This window comes from Ruditapes philippinarum, unplaced genomic scaffold (assembly GCF_026571515.1).
Source record: "Ruditapes philippinarum isolate M1 unplaced genomic scaffold, ASM2657151v2 ctg3294_1_1_1_1, whole genome shotgun sequence".
Taxonomy (NCBI): Eukaryota; Metazoa; Mollusca; class Bivalvia; order Venerida; family Veneridae; genus Ruditapes; species Ruditapes philippinarum.
Genome location: NW_026859939.1, coordinates 127423 through 152135, shown reverse-complemented (window position 1 = coordinate 152135; position 24713 = coordinate 127423). Strand labels below are relative to the sequence as shown.

At 32.2% G+C, this 24713-nt stretch overlaps 2 long non-coding RNA genes across 2 annotated transcripts; one reads left to right on the top strand and one right to left on the bottom strand.

Annotated features, from left to right (window-relative positions):
* Window positions 1–9732: 9732 nt before the first annotated feature.
* Window positions 9733–11439, top strand: LOC132758360 (uncharacterized). The gene is made up of 3 exons (XR_009629565.1): window positions 9733–9977; window positions 10355–10444; window positions 10843–11439. It is a non-coding gene; the product is annotated as an uncharacterized LOC132758360 (long non-coding RNA).
* Window positions 11440–12427: 988 nt separating this feature from the next.
* LOC132758359 (uncharacterized) lies at window positions 12428–14076 on the bottom strand. The gene is made up of 3 exons (XR_009629564.1): window positions 13911–14076; window positions 13255–13363; window positions 12428–12932 (listed from the first exon to the last, which is right to left on the bottom strand). It is a non-coding gene; the product is annotated as an uncharacterized LOC132758359 (long non-coding RNA).
* Window positions 14077–24713: the final 10637 nt, after the last annotated feature.

The following is a 24713-nucleotide window of genomic DNA, read 5'->3' as shown; positions in this document are numbered from 1 at the left end:
GAAAGATCGGAATCCCTTCATGACCAAGCAACAAGAACGAGCGGCAAGGAGAAACAAAAACAGGGCAGGTCATAGTTGAAGAGATCTTAATCACCTTTTTGCTGGGCAACTTAAATGGCCGTAACTCCATGCGGGGAAGTCGGACTGCAAACAATAAGGATAATATTACTAGGAGGGAAATTTATAAATAACTGTCAACTTTGTCTATTAAAAGAAAATTTTCCAACATACTTACATCCTATTACAAACATATTTTCTTCGTATTTTAACATGTAAGCAAATTTCAAACGGGTTATCTTTATTCAATTTTAGACACAAATTACCCCATTTAACGAATATCTTATAAGTTCTAAACAAATTATTAACAACTGCTTGTGTATGAATTTTATAGCTTTCAGGGGGAATGCGTTATCCAAAGCACTAGTAAATCACAGAATTTAATTACATTGTTATGAGAGGTTTTAATTTAAACACACTCTTTATTGTTATATTTTTGTAATTAATGTATTCGTAAAACTATAACACCGAATATATGATGTAAAGTAAGTGCAGACAAATTAAAATAAATGAGGCGTTATTTCAATATACAACAAACTGTTTGATTAATGTTATATAGAGTCTCATTGGAAAATAAACAGATGCTGCATATTATATTTCTTTACAACATGGTGATCATAAGGAAAATTTAATAAAATTATGCGTGTCAGAAAGATGCGCGTCATACTGACGGCGCACCAACATAATTTAAGTCATATGGAGCCGAAATGGTAAAGATGATTCCGGCTTACCTCGAGTGTAACAAACTAAGCCACATCAGGTATCAAAACCATCTCACCTGTTAGAGATAAGAGATTCATAAAGTCCATTAACTCAAACACATTTAGTCGCCCTTAACAATCACTAGAGTTAAATGATGACTGCTATTCTGATATGTCTCAACCCGTAAAGGCGACCATTCCGCCACAGGTGGGGAATTTATTATTAAAGGATTTTTTTTTTGTTTAAACATTGTTTATTTCCAACAATGATACAAATACATGTTGTTAATACATTTACAATAATTAGATACACGAATGAGAAAGGATTATAGCCGAAAGCTATAAAGCTTATAAAGGTCTTTTTCTACATATTTGCACAATGCAGTTAAATTATGACAGTGTTTGCAATATTGTTTGAAACAATGAAGTTAATTTTTAACATATTTGAAACGAAAAAAATCGAAGATTTTAGCTATTGTTCAAAAGATCTTTTTTTAAAGAATATAAATAATTGAAAAGAATAAGAAAGAAGGTAAAGAAGATTCATTCGGATAGGTCAAGTTGCCATATTATTTGCTCATGAAAATCGGTTACTTTCACGTATATATACATGAACTGCTTGAACAATTTTAGAATTAATGTCATGGCTAAGATTCTGGTCACCGTTTAGTAAGGTATGAAGTGTTATAGTACAAATATTAGAAACAGCATCAAATAGTCTGAGTCTGATATCATTATAGAAGTGACACTCAAAGAAGAAGTGGTGGTTACTTTCCAGGAGACCACATTGACAATTTGGTGAGGGAGACATATTTTTTCTGAATAAGTGATGGTTTAAAGAGCTACATTCTGTTCGGAGCCGTGTATGCATGACTTGCCATTTTCTTTCACCTATATAATAGTATTTGGGGCATTTTTTATATTACCTTTAAGTTGCGTTTTAAAAGAGGACAAAGATATTGAGTTTTGTACCTCTGTTGATAGTAAGTTCCAATCTCTCAAAGTAGATGGCAGAAATGCATTATGGTAAAGAGAAGTTCTTGTACGTATTGTTTGCATGTCAGAAGCATTTCGTAAATTGTACATAGACGTTTCTCCAACTGATGGTGGAACTAAGGACGATAAATAATCTGGAGTGAGACCGTTTTTCATTTAATTTGTAAAACAAAATAAGTTTGTGATTCTGTCTACGGCTTTCGAGCGATTCCCAAAGAACTTCTCTTTGAAGTTCCTGAAGAGATACAAGTTAAGTGGCCCCTGAGACTATACGGGCGGCTTCATGTTGAATTTTATCAAGTTCAAGTTTTTCATATTGTGTACAGTTGATCCAGACTACATCTGCATATTCAATGAGAGGTCTTATGAATGATAGATATATAACTTCTAGTGATCTTCTGTCTACTGTAAATTTAAGTTTTCTCATGATATGAATTCTTTTCCAAGCCTTCTCTTTGATAGAATTAAAAAGCAATCATCAGAAAAGTAAAGACCAAGATGTTTATGACTCTTTACTGAGGAGATAGGCTGATCATGCATTAGAAGTGGCGGATGATATTTGTTTTTCGTGACGTGATCATAGTTTCCGATTTAGAAGGGTTGAATGTTACAAGCCATTTATCAGCCCAACTTGAAATTTTATCAATATCAGATTGAAGAGTTGTCGCGGCAGCTATTGGATAGTCAACTATTATGTGCAAACTAGTATCATCGGCAAAGAGGTGTATACTTGAGTTTAAATCGTCAACAATATCATTAATGTATACCAGGAACAAGAATAGATCCTTGAGGAACTCCTGCATTTACAGTAAAAGGATTTGAATACGTGCCACATAAACAAACAATAATGAAAGTCAACAAAGATAAATACAGATAATTATGATTTTTTATTATTTATACATGTGTGTAATGACCGGCATTTGATGTAAATCAATGTAAATTAAAAGCTTTAGCTACAAGTACTGCATAAGCAAAATCCTTTTGTAAGAATAGTAAATAAGGAAATGCTGATCAAACTGACCTTTTTAAAATATATTGATGCATAACATTTCTAATATAACATAATTCTGAATAGAAATGTGTTTTCTAGAATTATTACGTACTTAAGCTAATTATAGAACAAGGTACTGAATGTTGCTCATGAATTGACGAGTCTTTTAATTTTTCACATTTATTGAAAGAAATTGTTTTAAAATCATTCAAAATCATTTCAAGATCTATCAGCAGATTATATTCATTTTCTTATTTTTTTCAAGAGCTTAACTGTTTCTTTTCGGTGTATGTATCAGTCATGTTTTTTTGTATTTGGCATGACTTGAAGATCTGGTAATTTTAAATAGAACAGCTGACGGAAATTCGACATATATTAGAATTAACGGCACGTGTTAATACTATAATTAATTGCAAAATTTAGCAATATCAATTACACTTCAATGATGGTATTTTCTTCTATACATAATCATGTATAGATCATTGAAAAAAGAGAAAAGTATGCATTCACCAAAGGATAACCTTTGCTTGTTGTTTATTGCATTTTTGAAATTCAAAACTTAAACCGTTAATACAACGATTTGCCAAGATTGTAATAGCTCTGAAAAAATGACACTGATACATTAGCTTGCTTGTAAACAATCAATTTTTACAAGTATTTTCCTATACATTACGTTAACACAATAGATCACTACATTCCTAAGATAGTAAGCGTCAGTATAACAGCTGCCAGGTGAAAATTAAAAGCTTAAATACTTTTTTACATGTATGTACATACCATCTGATACAAATCAAAAACGTCAAACTCTTAGACAATATTTACAAATAAATTATCAAAAGATAGGACAGTGATATGCATGGGCCAAAGGCTTGTGATTTATAATAAATAGTAGCATGCAGTTACACAAAGTCACAAAATGTATTGTTACAATTAAATTGTTGTAATCTTTCTAAATTTATTTTTTATCGATTTATTTGGTTGGGTTTTACGTAACATCAACACAACAAATGTCATACATCGACTTTTCAGCTTTATCGGTTGAGGAAGATCTCCAATGCCCCTTCGTGCATTATTTTAGGCACAAACGAGCATCCGAGTAGGCACACCGACGTTCTTACACGAACTAATCCAAAGTCCATGTCGGAATTCGAACTTACGGCAATTAGGGACTGGTGGTTTGAAGTCAACAACTTGAAACACTGGGCCAAAGACATCTCTCATCTTTTATCCACCGATCAGTTTGCTATAATAATAATAATGCAGGAAAAAGCTTTGCGTCATTAGAATTCAACGTTTTATCTATTAAAATTTTCTGAAATAGTCATGCTCCCTCCAGTTCCATTATTTTATGATATGTTACTGCATATATAGCAAAACACAATTGCATTAAGCATAAACTTACCAAACCGAAAACATAAAAATGTCTATATTTGATTTGTATGTTTACTGTCTTTTTATCCATATCGATTAATTATTTTTATCCCTAAAAGATATTTCTTTAAATATAATTATTCAGAAAAGAATCAGTTGTTCATGTTCAAAAGCGGAACTTGCGGTACATCACTTATCTAAGTTTCCATTTTATCGTGTCAGTTGTCTAGTTGTCTTTCTCTAGTGTTTTTAGGTTTATTGGAAGCCGTACAATTCGTGCCAAGCAATTTCTTTTAAAGTGATATGTACTCCAATTCAACAGTTCTTTTATAAATCTTTACGAGTTTAGTATACAGAAAAACTAGATCAGCAGGTAAAGTAATTTGAACAAGAAGCTGTTTAAGGTAGCTAAACCGTTATTCAAAATGATTAATAATGGAAAGTATATTAATGAAACAATGCCCTTTATTTGTAATTATGTGGAAGTATTCATGCGTATCAATGACGCTAGTGAACTTAGTACTGCGAAAAAAAAACCACCAGAAACCCCACATTTACTATGAACCTTGATTGAATTTAAACGGTACAGTAAATGTTAGCCTGTTTACATGTCATGTTCAAGACAAAATACGTACAATGTCACATAAGATCACAAAAATCATTGTCTTATTTCAAAGCAAATACCTTGTTAATTTGTTTGGATATCACAAAATTCATATACATGTATTTTCTTTTTGGAAATGTTCATCCCTATAATAGTTAAGCTCATTGCGATACATTCGTATTTCTAACAAAAATTGTTTTAATTTTTCTAATAAATAATTCTATATTCTTCAACAATTTATAACCTTTCTAGAAGAAATTATATCATTATATGTTAGCATGCAAAACTTATAGTCAACAGGCACATTTACCAAGAAATATGTTTACATATGATACAACTAATTTAACGGCGAAATCTCAAGACATGTTTGTGCCCGCTAGCTACATTTATACAAGACAAAAACATAGTTTTAAGGAAAATGGTCCATACACACACAAATATGCATCTATGGATGTAAAAAATCAAAGGAAGACTAGTTGCTCATTTTGGGAGAACTTGTGGGTCAACCCTTTTGCCAAACATGTTATACTATTATATTGTAACTATCCTAACATATATGTATGTTTCTTTCCTTTTTTGTTGCAATGAAATATGTTTAAATCAAACAAATCAGATATGTTCAAGACATATAAAAACTACGTGTAACAGAATGAATCATAGAAATGGTATACGATTCATTTGATAGTACTAATTATCTAAACGTAAAGAAAAGTTACTAATTTCTTAAAAATAACAGTATTTGCAGAACACATCAAATAATTACATTTCAAGTATGATTGGTATATAATTTGATATATATTTTATAGGGAAAATGCTGATGTACTGTATACTAATTAATGGTTCTAACGCTCGTCTAAAATTATGCCTGATTTTAAAAATTGTACACAAATGAAAGTTTCTCCACAAGAATATTATACAATAAAGTTTTTGTCTACATGTACTTTTTGATAATAGTTTCATGCTTGAGAGCATTCAAGATTTGTCAGTCAAAAATCGCTTTCATCGTGCGTTATCGTTTAATGTAAATTTTCATTCAATACCCACATGTATTCATAACGGCCACTTTATTAAATGATGCCGTAAAAACACCTAAATCAAGCATAGAAAAAGAGGACCTGCAATTGGGATGTTACAAGCCGTAGCGAGCGTGAGCAATGTAGCGAGAGAAATGAGATGTGCTGAGAGAACAATACGTAGACTACACAGAATGTTTCAAGTTACAATCCTTTTTATGCCACAAAATCTGCGATGGCATATAGCGATTCACCTCCGTGTGTGCATGTGCGCGCGCGTGCGTGCGTGTGCGTGTGTGTTATATAGAATATAGATTCTAAAAAATCTTCTTGTGAAAAACCACTGGTCCAATGTCAACCAAATTTGGCAGGATTGTTCCTTGAGTAAAGGGCTTCCAAAGTTTTTCTTCATTCTATGAAGAAATCTGGTTGTCATGGCAACCAAATGGAATAAGAATAAATTTAAAAGAAAAACATCTTGTAAAAACCCACACAGCCTAGACCGGGGGTCATTGATTTTCACTATATATAGTAAAATCTTAAAATATCTTCTTGTCTAAAGGTACAAGGCTTAGAGGTTAGATATTTGGCAAATGATATCTTCTATAGTTCCTCTACCAAGGTTGTTAAAATTTTGCCAATAGTGTCAAATTTGGCCCGCCAATGCATTGTCTTGTAAACCTTTACCAGGATTTTTCAAATTAATAGCCCTTGGGTAAAAATTGGCCCCACCCCAGGGGTCATTGATTTTTACTATGAACATATAGTGAAAACTTGAAAAAATATCCGTGTCTGAATAAACAAGGCTTAGAGCTTTGATATTTGGTAAATAATTTCATCTATAGGTATTCTACCAAAGGTGTTCAAATTTTGTCTCTTCTGTCAAAATTGGCTCCGCCCGAGGGTAGGGGTGACAGATTTTACATTATATGTTATTTTGGTTTTGGAGTGATATATGTGGATATATAACCTGTTAAGATTTTATATCACCCGAGCCGTTATATATCACTCCAAAACCAATATAATAATTTTATTACCCTTCCCCTGCCGAGTTTAGACGATTTTTAAAAAAATCATTGCTGTTTCAAATGAAACGTCGAAATAAGATTCCCTTTAGGAGACCTCTTCGTCACAACATGGACGTCACATAAATACATGACATATTTTTCCCGTACCTTACGAAAGTAAACAAGAGAAAAGGAGTAGTCTATTGAACGCACTTTTTGTAATTAATATCAAGCTTTCACAATGTCATATTTGTTTTCGACACTGATGGTAATATGTATCATTACTCTACTTTGGTAAATATTGATCATTTGACAGTTAAAAAGTGCTTTTAAATCGGAATTTACACCGCGTAAAATCGAACCGTACGCGCATCACCTCAGCGCAAGTTGTTTACAACGTTAGGTACCAAACGGGGAAATTTAGTGTGTATATTACCCGTCTGGCTCGGTTATATCAATTTCTTTCGGGTGATCAATATCCAATCAAAAAAGTCGAAAAAAATCTGGAAGGGTAATAAAATTTTATATCAATATAGTAAAATCTTTAAAAATTATTCTTCTCTTATTACAAAGGCTAGAGGTTAGATATGTGGCATGAAACATTGTGTGTTGGACCTTTTTCAAATTACAGCCCTTGGATCAAAATTGGCCCCGCACTGTGGGGTCATTGATTTTTATTATGTACATACATGTATAGTAAAACTTGAAACATCTCCTATTCTGAATGTACAAGGCTTAGAGTTTTGTTTTTTAGTATATAATATCATCTATAGGTTCTCTAACAAATATGTTCAAATTTTGCCCCTAGTGTCAAAATTGGCCCGGTTTTTTGTGATTTTGTCAATATTAATGTAAACTTACCACATTAACAACACTCAAAATCACGGAACAACGCTAACGAAACAATTGATGTAAACCCTATTAGTTATCTAAGGTTACCGTTTCTCTTCTTATTCAAGATAATGTTGCCGATCGCCGAACAGCGCCAAGACGGCGAGTTACTACACTTATAAAAGATAACAAACATAAAACATCTCAGATGGGGAATCGAACAAGGCCTGCAGAGCGCATCGCTGTCGTTACTATCAAAAAAACACGGGATGTCCATATCTTGTAAAACAGAGAAACTGTTTACGTGAACGTGGTATCAGGACAAGATGTTAGTACGTAGGCTGCCTCCTGACACCATGTCATCAAACTGCAAGGCTGAACCGATGCTCACTTTATCGTCGGTGGACCAGGCAACAGTGGGTAAACGCTTTTTCCGGTGATGAATCGAGGTTTATGCTACATAGCAAAGATAGTCGCACTAGGATTTACAGATGCCATGGGGAACGATATTAGGATGCATGCGTAAATCCAATCAACCACTGTCAGGCAAGCGTTATGGTGTAAGATGGAAATGGGATCTTGTTATCATTCGTGAAAACCTGAATGCTAAAAGTTACATAAGAATGTCTTAAACTTTATCCAATCGTCATCCATTTTGTAAATCAACAAAATGACGTCTGTTTCCAACAAAATAACGCAAGACTCCACACAGCACAAATCACAACGAAACATAAGCAACAAAACAATTTTCAAGTGTAACCGTGACGATCTTTCACCCTTAGAGCATTAATGGGGTGTGCTCAGACGTCACGTACGTAAACGTATAGTTGCGCCAAGACCTCCAAGTTCTTGAGTATAAATTGCTCCAGGAATGACAGAACATCCTCGTTCCGACAATGACACGTTACATTAACTCCATGTGTCGCAGATGTATTGTAACTGTTGTTGCTAGAGCCGGTTATACGAGTAAATGACTTTGTCACTTTTGAAACTTGTGATATGGAAGTGTCGATTGCTCGTCAATTTTTTGTGATTGTTTTTTGCTTTTGCATTTTGTTTTGGGATAGAATAAATTTATTTTATTAAAATTTTAAAATCGTATAGTTTATCGTTCACTTTAATTATAATGAGCGTTGGAACTTGAAAATCGCATTAGCTGTTTCTTGTTGTTATTTGTGTTTGTTGTTGCTTTTTAAATTTCTTTGATAAGGAAGAGCATATACGATTTAAAAAAATGTTTTTGCATACCCACTGCCCATCCCTCAATCAGAAGAAAGAATACTGAGCAATTTATTTTCCTTCCAAATATGAAAGACATCGGACCATAAAGAAAGATTAAACAAAAGTGTAAACATCTTTTTTGGTGACCTCGACCCAACTGACCCCTAAATCTATCCGAAGAAAAAGACCCCACTGTTATGTAAAAGAAATCTGTCAAAAGAAAAAAGATAATACACCTGTTAAAAAGTAAACATCAATGTTCGACATTTGTGACCTTGACCTAAATGACCCGTTACTAAACCCAAAGGAAGAATTCCTCCCTTCGCCGTTTGTATTAGACATGAATATAATCAATTCATTCAATATATCTAATGCATAAAACATGTGACATATCTATAGCAAACAAAACATTACATACAATGGAAATGTAAGGGTTTTACTTATTCTTATACAATTATTATAGTAATTGTCAAAGGTCTTCTGGAGAGCTTATAACATTGAATGTGTGTTAGTTTCTCAGAAGTTTAGCATAATATATAAATTTACATTAATTCTGAACAGTTTTCCAATAAGTTTCACTTAACAAGTTTTTTTTAATTTTTGTAAGGTAGGTCAGGTATAATAATATTGTTTTTAATATTTTCTAAGTTGTTGTCTAAATTTTGGTCAAAAAAGTAAAAAACAATATTCTCGATCAACAGTCTAAAAATGCAACATACAGTTTCTTTTTCATTGAAAATGTTTTCAATATAATAGCATGAAGAATGAATACAAAATCACGGGTTCATTTTGCTTTTTTTAAACCATATTGGTTATCTATTAAAATTCTATACAATCAGATTCCTTATATGTTTTATAGTTCAGGTCGCCAGTTACAAAGACTTGACCTTGCATGCAATAGTTTCCATTGCCTATTTCAATAAGTGCAAATAAATGTAATAGGGTATGTAAGTCTCGTCATGTGACTTGCGAGATTTCACGATATTTTGCACTTCCGGGTACAAACAAATATCAACAACATTGCTTATCTATATTGGGTAATACTTGTATGCCGGTGGGAAAGTAAAACTTACACGGAAAAGCAAAGGATATGTTAAAATTGGAGTGTTTTGTTTTGTAACGAAATGCAAATGGTTTCATCTTGTGAACAAGTATCAATGAAAGACAACTTCGTATAATCTTCAGGTGGGTGTGTCATTTCGAATTCAGTTTATCGCAATAAATGTTGTAATATTTTTCATGTCCATGTAAATCTAATAAATTTGTTATATGATACAACATCATTCGCATCTGACTTCAGACTGGTGAATTTGATTTTATCAATTTTCTATAGCGCCACCTGATTATCTCTCAGAAGTATATAATGTTTAGAAATTTCGGACAGCGCATATTTCGGATAAAACGTTTCAATATGATTATCAGTGTGTTTTAGTTGAATATATTTTCTTCTAACTGAAAATATTATTTATTATTATTATTATCTTTATAAAGCATAAACAGTCAATCTGTATATTACCAATTTAAATTGTCATAAAATTTAATGAAATATTTTGCTCGTGTAGATATTAAGACTGAGGAAAGTGGTGAGTTGAAAGACGTCAACTGGTATCCGATGTAAACACACATGCATGCTCTGCTGTAAAATCGTTTTGGTAAGGAATATATACTTAAAGCTACTTCAACTACATTAATGAAAAATAAATATTCTTGTATAAGATAATGTTCTCGTTTTTGTAAATAATTACAGTGTAGCTAAATAAACAAACTGTATGGCATATGTAGTTAATTCATGTTAAATACTGTTTAAAGTATTTTTCTCAAGTAAGTGTGTCATATTTTTTAGTTAAATCATGTTCAGTAAATGGTTAAAAGAACTTAGTCACTATCACAATTTTTTAAAGATCAGTTGTCAAAGCAAATCTACAAAAAATAGGACACCAAGAAGTGTTTCTTCCTTTTCAACATTATTTTCTATTCATGACAATATGAAAATGATTGAATTGACCAATTATTATTGTTTCAACTCATGATAAATTTTCTTTATATGCAGGTATGTGATTTCATGGTTGGATCTTGAGTACTTGTCATGGCTCTTGATTTATTTTGGAGTGTTCACCATCAGATTAGAAACCAAATAGTGATACCACCAGACATAGTTGAAAGGAAATGTCCATACACAGTCCTGGAGTACATAGTGGTACCTAGAGACATGGCAGTCCATCACAGATTTTGACTGAATTAAAGCTTCTTAAAGCTCCATGTCTTGTGTAAACTGTCTGACTGAATGTTTGTATTCTAATAAAAACTAAGGTTGAAGACACTTCAAAGATATATGTCAGTGTAAAAATGTTAAACAAAATATCTGTCTTTGTTAGAAATAAATAACCTGTCTTTGTTAGAAATAAATAACCTGTCATTTGTAACTTTGTATTAACTTAATAATTCAAAGATAATTTATCTTCTGCAAATGGCTGTCCAAAACAGTTTCAACCAGGCATCATGTAGTTTCAAAACAGTTAAGATAAAATTGTTTTAAATAGACTCATAAGGTGACAAAAATGGTAAAAAGATAAATGATCTGCATTAAAATGTTTCTATCTTGATTGAGTTTCATTTCATACTATCACCATTATCACTGCAATTGTAAAAGTAATGTAATCTATAACCATCATTTAAATATCATAAAAATCATCTCAAAGAAAAACTTGTTTCTGAGGCAAGATGAGTAAATTTCCTTCCAGTAATAGCCTTTCACTGCTCTGAGAAAAGCCATGATTTGCATTGTACATGGCAGGTAGTAATACCAGAGTAAACAATATTAATGCAATTCATCAGTCTGTGTTGAGTATTCTGTAGCAAAACACTAGCTTGCTAGTCCTTGAAAGCCCAAGTCTGTCTCTTAATCACAAAATTTGAGAAGACTTGCAATTCTGCATTCCTTGAAAGATTTTAGTGTCAGAGGGACAGTTATTACATACCATATACATCTTTGGGTTTCAAATTACCTGTTTTATAATGTATTGAACCTGTTGACATTTGACCAAAAGTGAATTATCTATACAAAACAAGCAAAACTTAGGGTTTGCACTTGATACAAAACAATTACATCACTGGTACATTAATATACCCATTGGGATGTTTCAAAATTGTCAATGCTTTTAACTTTTGACCATGTACATATGTGTAAATGTAGTCATTGAAGAGCTGTCAAAAACTTTTCATCAATATTATTTAGATAGTGTCTGTTTCGATTTCAGGACAGACAAAATTCAAATGACATGCATAGTATTTACTATAGTCAATGCTTGCATATTCAAGCAATCTAGCCATTGCTGTTAGAGAATTAAAGTACACAGTGACACTTATTTTGCAGATGAACCCTTATGATCAAGCACTGCTATAAATATATGCCAAATAGTAGAAACAAAAAAACAGTTCATAAGTTTGATTAACTTTTATTTTTACACAATTTATAGTGCACTGCTTTGCAACTATATCACACTGATATTCCACTGGAAGAAAAACTTCAGGAAAGCATGCGCACTTGAAATTATTAATTATTAGTTATTTGGACAATGTAACTTTACTTTGTTTCCAGAATTTTGTACTTCACAAAAGCAGGTGTCAAGTGCCGTGTGGCAGCCGTAAAATGATTACCTCACAATATTAGTTGTAGATGATATATAATATTTTTGCTATTTCTTTTTCATCTTTACTTCATTATCATTTAATGTCCATAATGGCATATGACTCTACTGTGATTCCATGAAAATCCTTATCTCTGGTGTGTTTTCTACTTTGGTATTTATAGAACATCTAGTTTTAATACTTAAAACTGCAATGAAATGTGGATATTTTACTCTGTTTCTATCATTGTGACATTAACAAGATAACTACATTATGGAATCATAGTGTCAAACACCATAAAACACATACTCTTTTACATCAAGATTTTTGTGCTGCATGTCATTCATCTTCTTCAGGAAAGTACATTTGACTATTCTCAGTGGCTTATATTAAACTAATATTTCACTGTAACTGTGTGTTCTCTGATATCATTCTCAAATTAAGGCACTTGAAGATGGTAGTTGCAATAAAGGTCTTCATGAACAAATTCTCCTTCATATTTTTCCTTTTTATCTGCAGAATGAAAAATCAATAAACATGTTAGACCTGAATATATTTCACCAAGTAAAACACTAGAAATGATATTTACATTAGTCTTAATAAGCTGGACATGATTGACAGAAAATTTCATATTTGAAGTAAATAAACATTAAAGATAAACAACAACACATACATGTAATATATAACAGTCAAAAATATTGATCTTCTTCAATGTGAAACATGACTGTTTTTCAATTATCATGTAGTGAAATCCAAAAATTATTAAAATATTTTGATAATTGTTTATCTTTCCGATCTCAACTAAAAATTAATCAATTATTTTACATGTATTTACCTTTGTTGTATAGATATTTCAGGATCATAGGCAGTGCAAACTATTGATTAATGGTCCATAGTGAACAACTGTATATTCTATACTTGTCATATACCCCCTGTCTACACATCTGAAATGGTTTATTCAAATATTACATTTTTTTTAATTCAATCATAATTTGCTAGGTACCAAATTAACATGTATATATAATTGAAAAAGGAAGAGAATAAAAAAATAAGTGTTAGTGCCTTGATACTATTCTCCATAGTTAGAAATGGAACAATACTATAAAACTTTGCATAAAATTTATGATCTATCCATCTAATTATTTAATTATCAAAACTCTTACTTGGGACCTGGATTTATTATACTAATGTAAGTAATTGAAATCTTGATAAAATGGAAGGGATGAAATATCCGAATTACTGTTCAATGTCCGAATTTTGTATAACTTTAAAATATACTAGAATTCAAGTGTTTCTCAATTGTTTATTTCAATAAGTTAAAATGGTTTGAATAAATTTCTCACATCAGTAGTTTTAAAACAATACTAAAAGCTAAACAACTAGAATTCACTACCGTGACAAAACATCCGAAACAATTGTCACTATCCGAAAATAAACTAGTTTTATTTAACTCTATAAATCCCTCGTTTTTCCGTCAGATAATTGACCTACCTGCATTTTTTGACCCGTGCTTCCATTCCTTCAAATCTGAAGAGGACCAAAACAAATTTAACTTCTATATCCCTCGAGTTCTTCGGGTTACCTATATGCGTAACGGTAAATAAGTCTGCCGATGTACCCGGAAGTGGTAAATCGAAAGTGAAAGTAAACGAGACTTACGGGCCCTATATGTATGAGCTCGTAAAACCAATGTTCTTTCCATTGATCACGTGACATATACAAACTAAAAATAAGGGCTGTATGAGCAAAAATGTTTAAATTTGTTTGTTTTTTTACACCAGTGACCTTGACCCTAGAGACCCCTTACTCCATAAAAAAAGTTATAATTAGAGGACCATTTAAGGACCACCTACCAAATATGAAAGATATCATTAAACAAATAAAGTAATTAGAAAATATTTAAGATAAATCTAACTTGCCTGAATAGGTTAACCATACAAGGTTCTATTTTCAAAGTGATAAAAGGGAAATAACTGGGGAAAATGGATGGCACAGCTATATTACTTGGTACTAAGTAAGTACATTTATTATGAAGCCATTAGTATAGATAAAACTTAATATATAACAGAATATATCCAACTGGCCGTTTAAGGTTAACCAATTGTTCATTTTAAGTGCAATGGGGCAATAACTGGAAAGAAAAAGAGGCCGTAGTTTGCCAATATCCTATATTTCGTGTTGATTAGTTAGTGTGTTATGTAGACAGACGGACGGACGGTTCAATTACTATATGCCCGGGGGCATAAAAAAGAATTATCCATGTAAAAAGAAAATCCAATACCGTTTTATGTTTTGCAAACATTAGTGACGCGTTATGAGCTCTGTATATATCTTGACTATTTAAAGTAGAAAGTCAAATAAGAAATATAACTTCATTCAAACCTTTCTTGCTACTGATATAAAAGACATATTTCACAATATACAATACATGTATGTGTTTGCAAAATATTGTCTCACAAATATTATAAAAGCCTTCGTTTATTGTAGCAGTTCGTCATGTTTTTTGTCCGAAACTAAAATGTGAATGTATTTCTCCGAGACTGAAATATGAAATGTGATGTATTGCCTAGACGGTAAATTAAGCTCCAAACGTGTCAGAGTTATAATATAAAACTATTTCAGCGCTGATAAATTTGACAGGTTCTAATACATACTTTGCCCAACACAATTTCCGGGAAGTAATTGAACAAGCACGTTATTAGTTTCTCAATTATTCTAGTATATGGGTTCATCATACACCTTTTTGATTAGGTAATATATTAGAGCGGACGATAACGGACTAGGAAAATCCGTAAACAAATAAAGTTTGTGTGATATGTTATTGTTAGTAAAATTTGACAATATTTCAGTTTTTTTTTTAAATTGTTTATCAATTAGACCAACATGTTTTGTTCTTTCGACAAACAAGTGTGTCACACAAATTCTAACAACAACCGTAAGTAAATCACGCGAGTGTCTCCAAATTGAGCACATGCTTTTATATTGTTTAAATTGGCATAAAGCATGTTCTACTTTAACTTCGTAACGACTAACATATCTATTAAGAAGCACGCACTGTTGCCTTTCATTGCCATACTTTCGTCGAATCTTCGCTGCGCTTTTGGGGGTTAAAGTTAGGTGTTTTTGGATTTTTTTTGTTTTTTAAAAAAATTTGTGCAGTTATCAGATAAAAAAAGGGTGTTACCTTGTCATTTCTTAAACTTTTTTAAAAAAAACCCCTTTCTTCTCAAAAAGCACTGGGAAAATTTTTTGATAAAATTTTTAAAAATTTCCCCTGGGATGTTTCTACCCATGAAGCTCTACATAATTCATGGGACATAACGGCTTTTAAAAAAACTTTTACAGGGTAAGGGAAAAAAAATTAAAAAAGGAAAAATTTTAAACTTATAGTTTAGTTCGATTTTATCAGAAATTAATGGGGTAAATTTGGGTGTATTCCCCCCTATAAAACCCAAAGAAAATTTGGGTAGTATTCATAACAGGACCATGTCTTGAAATTTCCTATTAATTAAATTTTCCACCAGCTTTTAAATTGAATTTTTTTTCTTTATATACTGCAGTTATTTGTAGGTAGGAAGATTTATAAAAAAATCATATAAGATAAATATTTTCTACGTATCTAAATTAGCCCTAAAAATGATAAAATCATACTTATTTACCTAATTCCATCAAAGGGAGCCAAACTTGATGCCTATATGATATAGTAAGTCATTGTAAAATGAGTGACCCTAAAGCAGAATTTGATCCCAGGGCTAACATTTGAACGAACTTGGCAAACATCCACCTAAACATTTTTCATTCAAAATATAGAAATTCTAGCTCTTTGGGTTTTCTTACAAACAGATATTTTTCTCTTATACAACATGTGCATAGTGAAATTCAAAGACCCCCGTTCGCGGGACGGAGTTGAACCAAGGGCAATAATTTGAATAATCGTTGTTAAGGTCTTCTTCACAATGTTTCATGTCTAATATCTAACCTTTAGCCTTCTGCTTAAGCCGATGTTAGGGGACATGCGATTAGCAGTAACGTCCATGAACAAGCTCAATCAAACCGAGCCTGCAACATTTGCAATTTTGTCGTGTTTGGCTTTCTTTTGGGATTCTGTTTTTCTCTATCTTATTTGTCAAAACAGAGAAGATGACTTTTTAAGTTTTTACTTATTATATACATAAAAGGAAAATCTCAAAGACCCCCGGGGGCGAGGCCAATTTTGACCCGGGGGCTATAATTTTTAATAAAATGATAAACAAGATCAACAAGGAAAGAACGCAACCCTGACACGACCAAGGAACAAGAACCAGCGGCAAAGAGCCCGGGAGGACGTGAAAAATTGTTTTAAGGTTTTGTTATGACTGATTTTTAATGATGCACCAATTTAAGAATACAGAGTCAAACATAACCAAGAATTATTCTCTCAACTTCTCAAAGTTGTTAAAGGTAACTTAGCCACTTTGTTTTCAAATATCGTCAGGCATTTTAGCGAGAATCTTTCAAGTTGATACCAAAGACAATAAAATCTACTCAAGTCCAAATTTTACCCCAAAAAAAAACAAAAGACATGGCCTATACCGTTTTTTTTTTATAAGGAAGTTACATCTACATTCAAACATGAAACCTCCCAAAAGCGCGGGATTTTGATTGTTTTGTTAAGTCGTCTAGAAAGGTTATTTTCACATTTAAGTGATAAGTCACGAGTTCGACTCGCATTAAACCCCTGTAGAAGATGTTTCGATCATGCTAAATATTTCAGCTCGAACAATTTGGGGGTTTTTAATAAGATTTTTACTATATACATATAAGGAAAATCAATGACACCTGGGCCGGGGTCAATTTTGACCCCCATGGATTTTCTTTAACAAGAAGACACCCACTTTCAGGTGTTTCATGCTTAATATCTAAGTTCTACCTATTTGGGTATTTAAAAAGATTTTTTAAAGTTTTTTACCATGTGCATATAAGAAAGATCAATGACCCATGTGCATATAAGAAAGATCAATGATCCCTTAGGCGGGGCCAATCTTAAACCCAGTGAACTAAATACACACTATAAGATGTTTCATGCCAAATATCTAAGCTTCAACTCGTTATGCTTTTGAAAGAAGATTTTTAAGTTTTAAATCTATACATATAAGGATAATAAATGACCCCCGGGCCGGAGTCAATTTTGACCCAAAGGATTTTATTTGAACAAACTGAATTCCATTTTAGCTCACCTGGCACAAAGTGACATGATGGGCTTTTGTGGGCACTTTTCGTTTAGCGTCCACCCGTAAAAGTTTATTTTAAACGAGCTCTCATAAATCGTTGAGCCAATTTCATCCAAACTTCGCAGGAATGTTTCATTGGTGACCACCTTTGAAATTGTTCAAATAATTAAATTCCATGTAGAATTCTGGTTGCCATGGCAACCGAAAGGGAAAAAATAACCTTAAAATATCTTCTTTTAAAATAAACAAAAGAGTAAGAGTTTAGATATTTGGCATAAAACATCTCAAAGTTTGTATTTAGTTTGTTCAAATAAAATCACCGCTTCAGGGGTCATTAATTTTATCTATATGTACATGGTAAAAACTTAATAATCTAATCGGTTTCTACCAAGTTTATCCAAATAAAAGCCCTGGGGTCAAATTGGACCCGCCCTGGGAGGTCATTGATTTTCTTTAAATGTATATATTAAAATGTGATGTTTTTAAAAATGCACCATTTCATATACAAATATAAAATTTGTGATATCAGTCTGAAATTTATATTTCATATCTGCTTTTCTTAATAATGTTCCTTGTCATGAAGGGTTTTTATATACAGGTGAGCGATTTCAGGACCATCATGGCTATAGTAAGAAATCATCAAAACCTTGAATTTAATCCCATCAACTTTAGAAAATTATGTCACAGGTCCAATGAAAAGGGATATGATATTTGTTTTGTGTGTTTTATATTTTAGTTAATTTAGACATATAAAAATGAGACATTATACTTATTTTATTTATAAATCTGCAATTTAAACAAACATCAGTATCATTTTAAATTATGTATTTTCACTTTAATGATTGTGTTGGGATTGCACAGTTGCAGCGTGTTACCATTATTTGCAATAGAGTCTCTTTACCCAATCCACTTTTCGAGTATGACAATGTAACAAACTTTTGTAAAATGACAAAATACTTGTATATAATAAACTAGTCTACTAATGGTCGTTGTGTGTACTTGAAAGCTCATTTAAAGCGCCAGCAAAAGTGAACTTTGTTTTTGGTAATAAATTCGATCAATTTTTATACATTTTTTAACTATAAATTGGCTTAACATTTGTTATTTAATTCTCTTTTTTATAAAAAAAATCAATTTATTTAAGAAAACAGTCCATTTACAATATTAATATTTCACAAAATTTATTAGAATATCATTTTTTGGAAATTTCAACAGAGATATATGGGTATGTGAATATTTAATAATATTCAGCAGACATTTTGGCGACCGTTTTGAATTTTGGGAACCATATTAATTTTGAGCTTGGGGTCTCGATGAAATGTGATGGATAAGATGTCTGACTTGTAACATACAAATTGGTTTGCTGAACGATTCTTGTATTTTACCCTCGGATGAACTCTAACAACTTGTTCATATTGATTTTCATATTGTTTAACAATTATCTTAACAAAGTATTTCTAATGATCTATCAGCTGCGTATCTACATATAACCTAAGTGAGTATCGACTACTAATCTAAAACGACTCAAGCAAAAAATGAATTCTCTTGCAAAATAATTTGTAATAAAGTAACTTTTGTCTATTTTTTAATTATGTTACAATTCGTAAATAAATGTCCCGTTAAATAACAGGTAGCAGATGATAATAAACACAGAAATTGGTAAATTTTATTCGCGCTTGTATGATAACTCTTCCTGCCGCCAACTATCAAATACTGATCCATTGAAATAAGACATAAACTGTGCAATTTGCTTTCAACACTAAAAACTGCTGTAGACATGTCAATAAAGGTCTCGTCAGCATGCGCGTGATCAAATGCCATTCCTTCTAGTCAGTGCTAGCTAGGGGTCAACAGTGATTTTCGTGGTAGCTAGATGATGATTGAGCCCTTCGGATTTCAGTCTAACTGCACACTGAAGTTACAGGCACTTACACCAGCTGCTTCCTAAAATCGTTCGTTTTCCGTCTTGTAGGCGCTTCATGATCATCTACTGTCAATTCATTTATCAAAACCTTTTTTATTGTCCCCGGAAATAAAACATTTGCCTTATAAAGAGTACTTATAAGATTTGACTATCTACCATTTTGTATTCAAAAGAATATATTTAAAGACTGTCCCGAAGCAAAGTGGGGAGGGCATTATAGGGATGGCGTCCGACCGTAACACGTTCTTGTCCGCTCCATAACTTTTAAACAGTTGAAAAGCTTATGAAATAACTTTGCACAAGTGATCTCCAGTATGAGACGATGTGCAGACATGCACAAAAATTTGGTTGCTTCCCCGAAGGTCAAGGTCACATTTAAAGTTCAAGTGTTAAAAAGTTTACATTCCGTGTTCGCCCCAAATCATTGAAACCGCTGCAATGTTCTTTTAAGAAATGATCACAATTATGACACCATGTCAAAGCACAACGATCAACTCACTTCCCTTAATGTCAAGGTCACATTCAAAGGTCCATTGTTAAATCATTTTTCACGTCCGCTCTTAAACTTTTTGACAATTTAAAGTTTTTTAATTTAATCCCCTTTCTGTCTGTTCGTCAGTAACACGTTCGAGTCCACTCCATAACTTTAAAACCATTAGGGAAAAATAATTCGGCACAAGTGATCATCATTATGTGACAACTTGCAAAACACAATAATTAGGTTGAAACACCAAAGGTCAAGGTCACACTTAAATGTCAAGTGTAAAAAAGTCTTCATTTCGTGTCCGCTCCATAACATATATAACCGCAATTGTTTTAAGATTACTTGGCAGAAATGATAACAATTATGACACCATGTGCACAGCACAACAATCAAATCACTTCCCTCAAGGTCAATGTCACACTCAAGGGTTCAATGTTAAAACATCTGTTTTTCATGCCAGCTATATAACCTATTGACTTATTGACAATTCAAAGGTTTTTAAATAAATTACATTTGTATTTGACACCGATGATTCCCACCATGACACAATCTGCATAGCACAACATCCAGGTTGCTTCCTAAGAGTCATCGAGGATGCAACTCCTAAAGACAAAGTCACATTTTTGATAAAGTCCACATTTCCTGTCCTTTCTTTACTTTTGATCTAATGAAAATGTTTTAAAATGACTGCACAAATGTTCACCATAATGACATCATATGTGGAGTGCAGTATTCAGGTTGCTACTCCAAGGTCTAGATCACACACAATGGTCAATTGCTCTACTTTTGTTCTCTTTTCATATTTTAAGTAATGTTTTTCTTTAAATAATATTGGCACAAATTATCATCATCATCACCTACAGATGGCAACAAACAAGTTGCTACATATAGGTCAAAGTTTAAACATAACCGGCAGTCTTGTAATTCAGTCTTGTTAAACATGAAAACTGTAATAAATAATACAATAAGTAACAATCAAAGTATTATCAGTTAAAACCGTCACGAAAGCCCACGGAACAGCATTTTTGTCTAAAGTATGATATAACTTTATAGGATGATTTTTTGTTTGTTTGTTTGGATTTTTACGGCACGTCAACACATAACTGGCCATATCGTGCCGAATGCTATAATACGCTTAAAATATTATGTAAAACATTGTAAATGACAATAGAAATGAGCCAATTAGATCCTAGAATACAAGTTTATCTCTTTTAAATAATCAATTATGTTTTTTGATGGAATTGTATTAAAAAGTTCTTTGAGTGAATTTACAGAATAAAATCTATTACGGGCCTGTGAAAAATCATGACATTCAAGAAGAAAATGCTTGACAGTAAAATTTTCATTACAACCTACACAGAAAGGGGCATTGTCATTTGTGAGGAGATAAGAGTGGGTAATTTTAGTGTGTCCAATTCGGCATCGAAGAAGAACTGTTTGATCACGGCGGTTTGACAGAGATAGAGATGGTGACATATCAAGAGATGGGTTTATATCGTGAAGTTTATTAAAAACGGCATTGTCCCAATTTGCTTTCCATTCAGATGATACGAGTTTATTTATAGCCGGTCTAAAATCACAAGCAGGTAACAATAAGTCAGTTTTTTTGAAAATTTAATGATTGTTTAGCTAAAGCATCTACTTTTTCATTTCCTCGTATTCCTACATGGCTTGGAATCCAATATAATTTAACATATTTTGTTTTTAGTATAATTATCATGAAATCGTAAAAGAAGTTTCTTTACCATGATATTGTCAGATTTTTTATTTTTAATGGATATTAAAACAGAAAGCGAGTCAGAAAATATCACAAATTTATCGTGGGTATGCTGTGCTATGTATGACAATGCTAAATCGATAGCTTTTGCTTCAGCAGTAAAAATTGATGCATTATCTTGTAACCTAATACTAGATGTAAAATTATTTTCAAACACAGCCGCACCTACTTTGCAACCTTCTTTTGAACCGTCCGTATAAATATGTATAAAATCTTCATGTTCTTCCTTAATTGCTAGAAACTTCTCTTTGAAATATTCAGGTGAATTTGATGCCTTTTTTATATTTGAAAGGTTAATATTTATTTCCGGGGAATTATAAGTCCAAGGTGGAACATCCTCATCGTCATTTTGAAGGATACTGTCTGGATTAATTTTAAGTTTATCTAAATCATCTTTTAGACGAAGGCCTAATGGTTTAATTTCCTTTGGTTTGTTAACAAATTTTTCAGTATAACTTGGTTTGAAAATAATATTTTTAGCTGGATTTTTCCTATTAGATGAAATTCTAGTTGCATATTGAAGTGATAGCTTTTTACGACGAAGATAAAGCGATGGTTCCCCAGCTTCCGCATATAGACTTTCTACAGGTGAAGTGCGAAAAGCACCTAAAGCTAAACGTAAACCCTGGTGATGTATGGTATCTAGCATTTGAAGATATGATTTTCTTGCAGACCCATATACTACAGAACCATAATCTAATTTTGATCGGATAAGACTTCTGTATAATTTCAGTAATGTGGAAGAATTTGATCCCCAATTTGTACTTGATAAAACCTTAAGTAAATTTAAAGCTTTTAGGCATTTAGTTTTCAAATGTTTAATATGTGGTATAAAAGAAAGTTTTTTATCAAATATAATTCCTAGAAACTTAGCTTCATCAACTACTGGAATTTTAGAACCAGATATGTAAAGTTCAGGGTCATTATGTTGTTTTCGCAATCGGCAGAAATGAACACATTGAGTTTTTGACTTTGAAAATTTAAACCCATTTTCTATTGCCCACTTCTGAATTTTATCTAAATTTTGTTGAAGTTGCCGTTCAATTGTTCTCATACTTTTCGATCGATAGCAGATAAGAAAATCGTCTACATATAGAGAACAATCTATGCCTGGTGTAAGAGCGCTAGCAATATTGTTTATTTTAAGGCCAAAAAGTGTAACAGAAAGTATGCTTCCTTGAGGAACACCTTGTTCTTGTTGGTGGTCTTGAGAAAAAGTTGAACCAAGTCTTACTTTAAAGTGCCTATCGTTTAAAAATCCAGAAATGAAAAGAGGAAGTCTGCCATTAAGTCCAGCATCCTTTAGATCTTTTAGGATACCATATTTCCAAGTAGTGTCGTAAGCCTTCTCAAGATCAAAGAAAATTGATACCAGGTGTTGTTTATTTACAAAGGCTTCTCTAATAAAAGTCTCAAGTCGTACAAGATGATCGTTTGTACTTCGCTGTTTACGAAAACCTGACTGAAAATTAGTGATAATTCCATTATTTTCTAGATACCAAACTAACCGATTATTTATCATTCTCTCGAATGTTTTGCAGAGGCAACTTGTAAGTGAAATTGGACGATAATTTGTAGGGTCAGTTGAATCTTTTCCAGGTTTTGGGATAGGAATAATCAACGCATTCTTCCAAGTGTTGGGAAATTCACCAGATACCCAAATTTTGTTAAAAATTTCAAGAAGCAAGTCTAAGGATTGGGGTGGTAAATGTTTAAGAAACTGGTAGTAAATTTCGTCCGGGCCTGCAGCACTATCTTTTGCAGTTTTGATTGAATAAATTAAGTCATCAATAGAGAAAAGGGAATTATAGTCTTCGTCGTTTGTTGAAGTAAAATTAATATACTCTTTCTCAGCTTTACATTTATGTTGTTGAAATGTATTTGAATAATTGCTCGAAGAAGAGTTCTTTTCAAACGTTTTAGCCAAAGTTTCTGCAATATCTGTTTTTGTTTTGGCATATTGGCCATCACCAGTTTTTAAGTGAACAGTTGGACTCTTTTTATACTTACCACTTATTTTTCGTACTGCATCCCAGACTTTCCTAATAGGAGTATTGAAACTTGTCAGTATTTGAAATCTAAAATTTCCCAAGGTTACCAAGACCTTAACTTAAAAAATCAAGCAAAAGGATCTGCAAAGGTATTTGCCTTTTAAATACGGGCGATAATTTGTCAAAACCTGAAACAGACATTTGTTATGAACAAATTAAATGTGCTTATGATATGCATGTCAAATATCACGGTCATGGTTTGTTAAAGGTAAAGAAGTATACATTTATGTCCGCTACAGAACGGGATTTAGCTGTCCTTCAGACTGCCTCGTATTTATTTATAATTATCTTTTGCAATTTTCACCATTTCCCCAATGTGGTCATTCATCTCATTATATCTCTTTTATACAGATGTTTGTCATTCTTTAATTTAAGAAAATAACAGAAATGTAATTTATGTCTTTATTTTCCGACTAATATCTAATTAAAGTCATTTTCTTCTCCCAATATGGAAACAACACAAAATTAACATATTTACATTTGGCTAAATTCGGGGTGCAATGACGTAGATTTAAATAATATAATATAATCAAATATTTCCTTGAAATCACTGAAATGCGTATTGTGAGAATGGCTGGATCGAGGGAGTGTAAATGATTAGTTTCATTTATGGAAAGCAGAATAATGTGGTCAAACAGATTATCTTTGTTTGCGTCTTGTTGCAGGGTTTGCAATACGATGATAGAATTTAGTGGCTTTGTATGTAAGAATAAATCATGAAATCCGACTTTTGATAGATGCGACTTAGTTATTAAAGATAAGTTATAAATTTGATGAACTGATTATTTTTCCAAACACAAAAAATACTATTAAGATTTTTTGTCAGAATATTGAATAATAAATAGAGC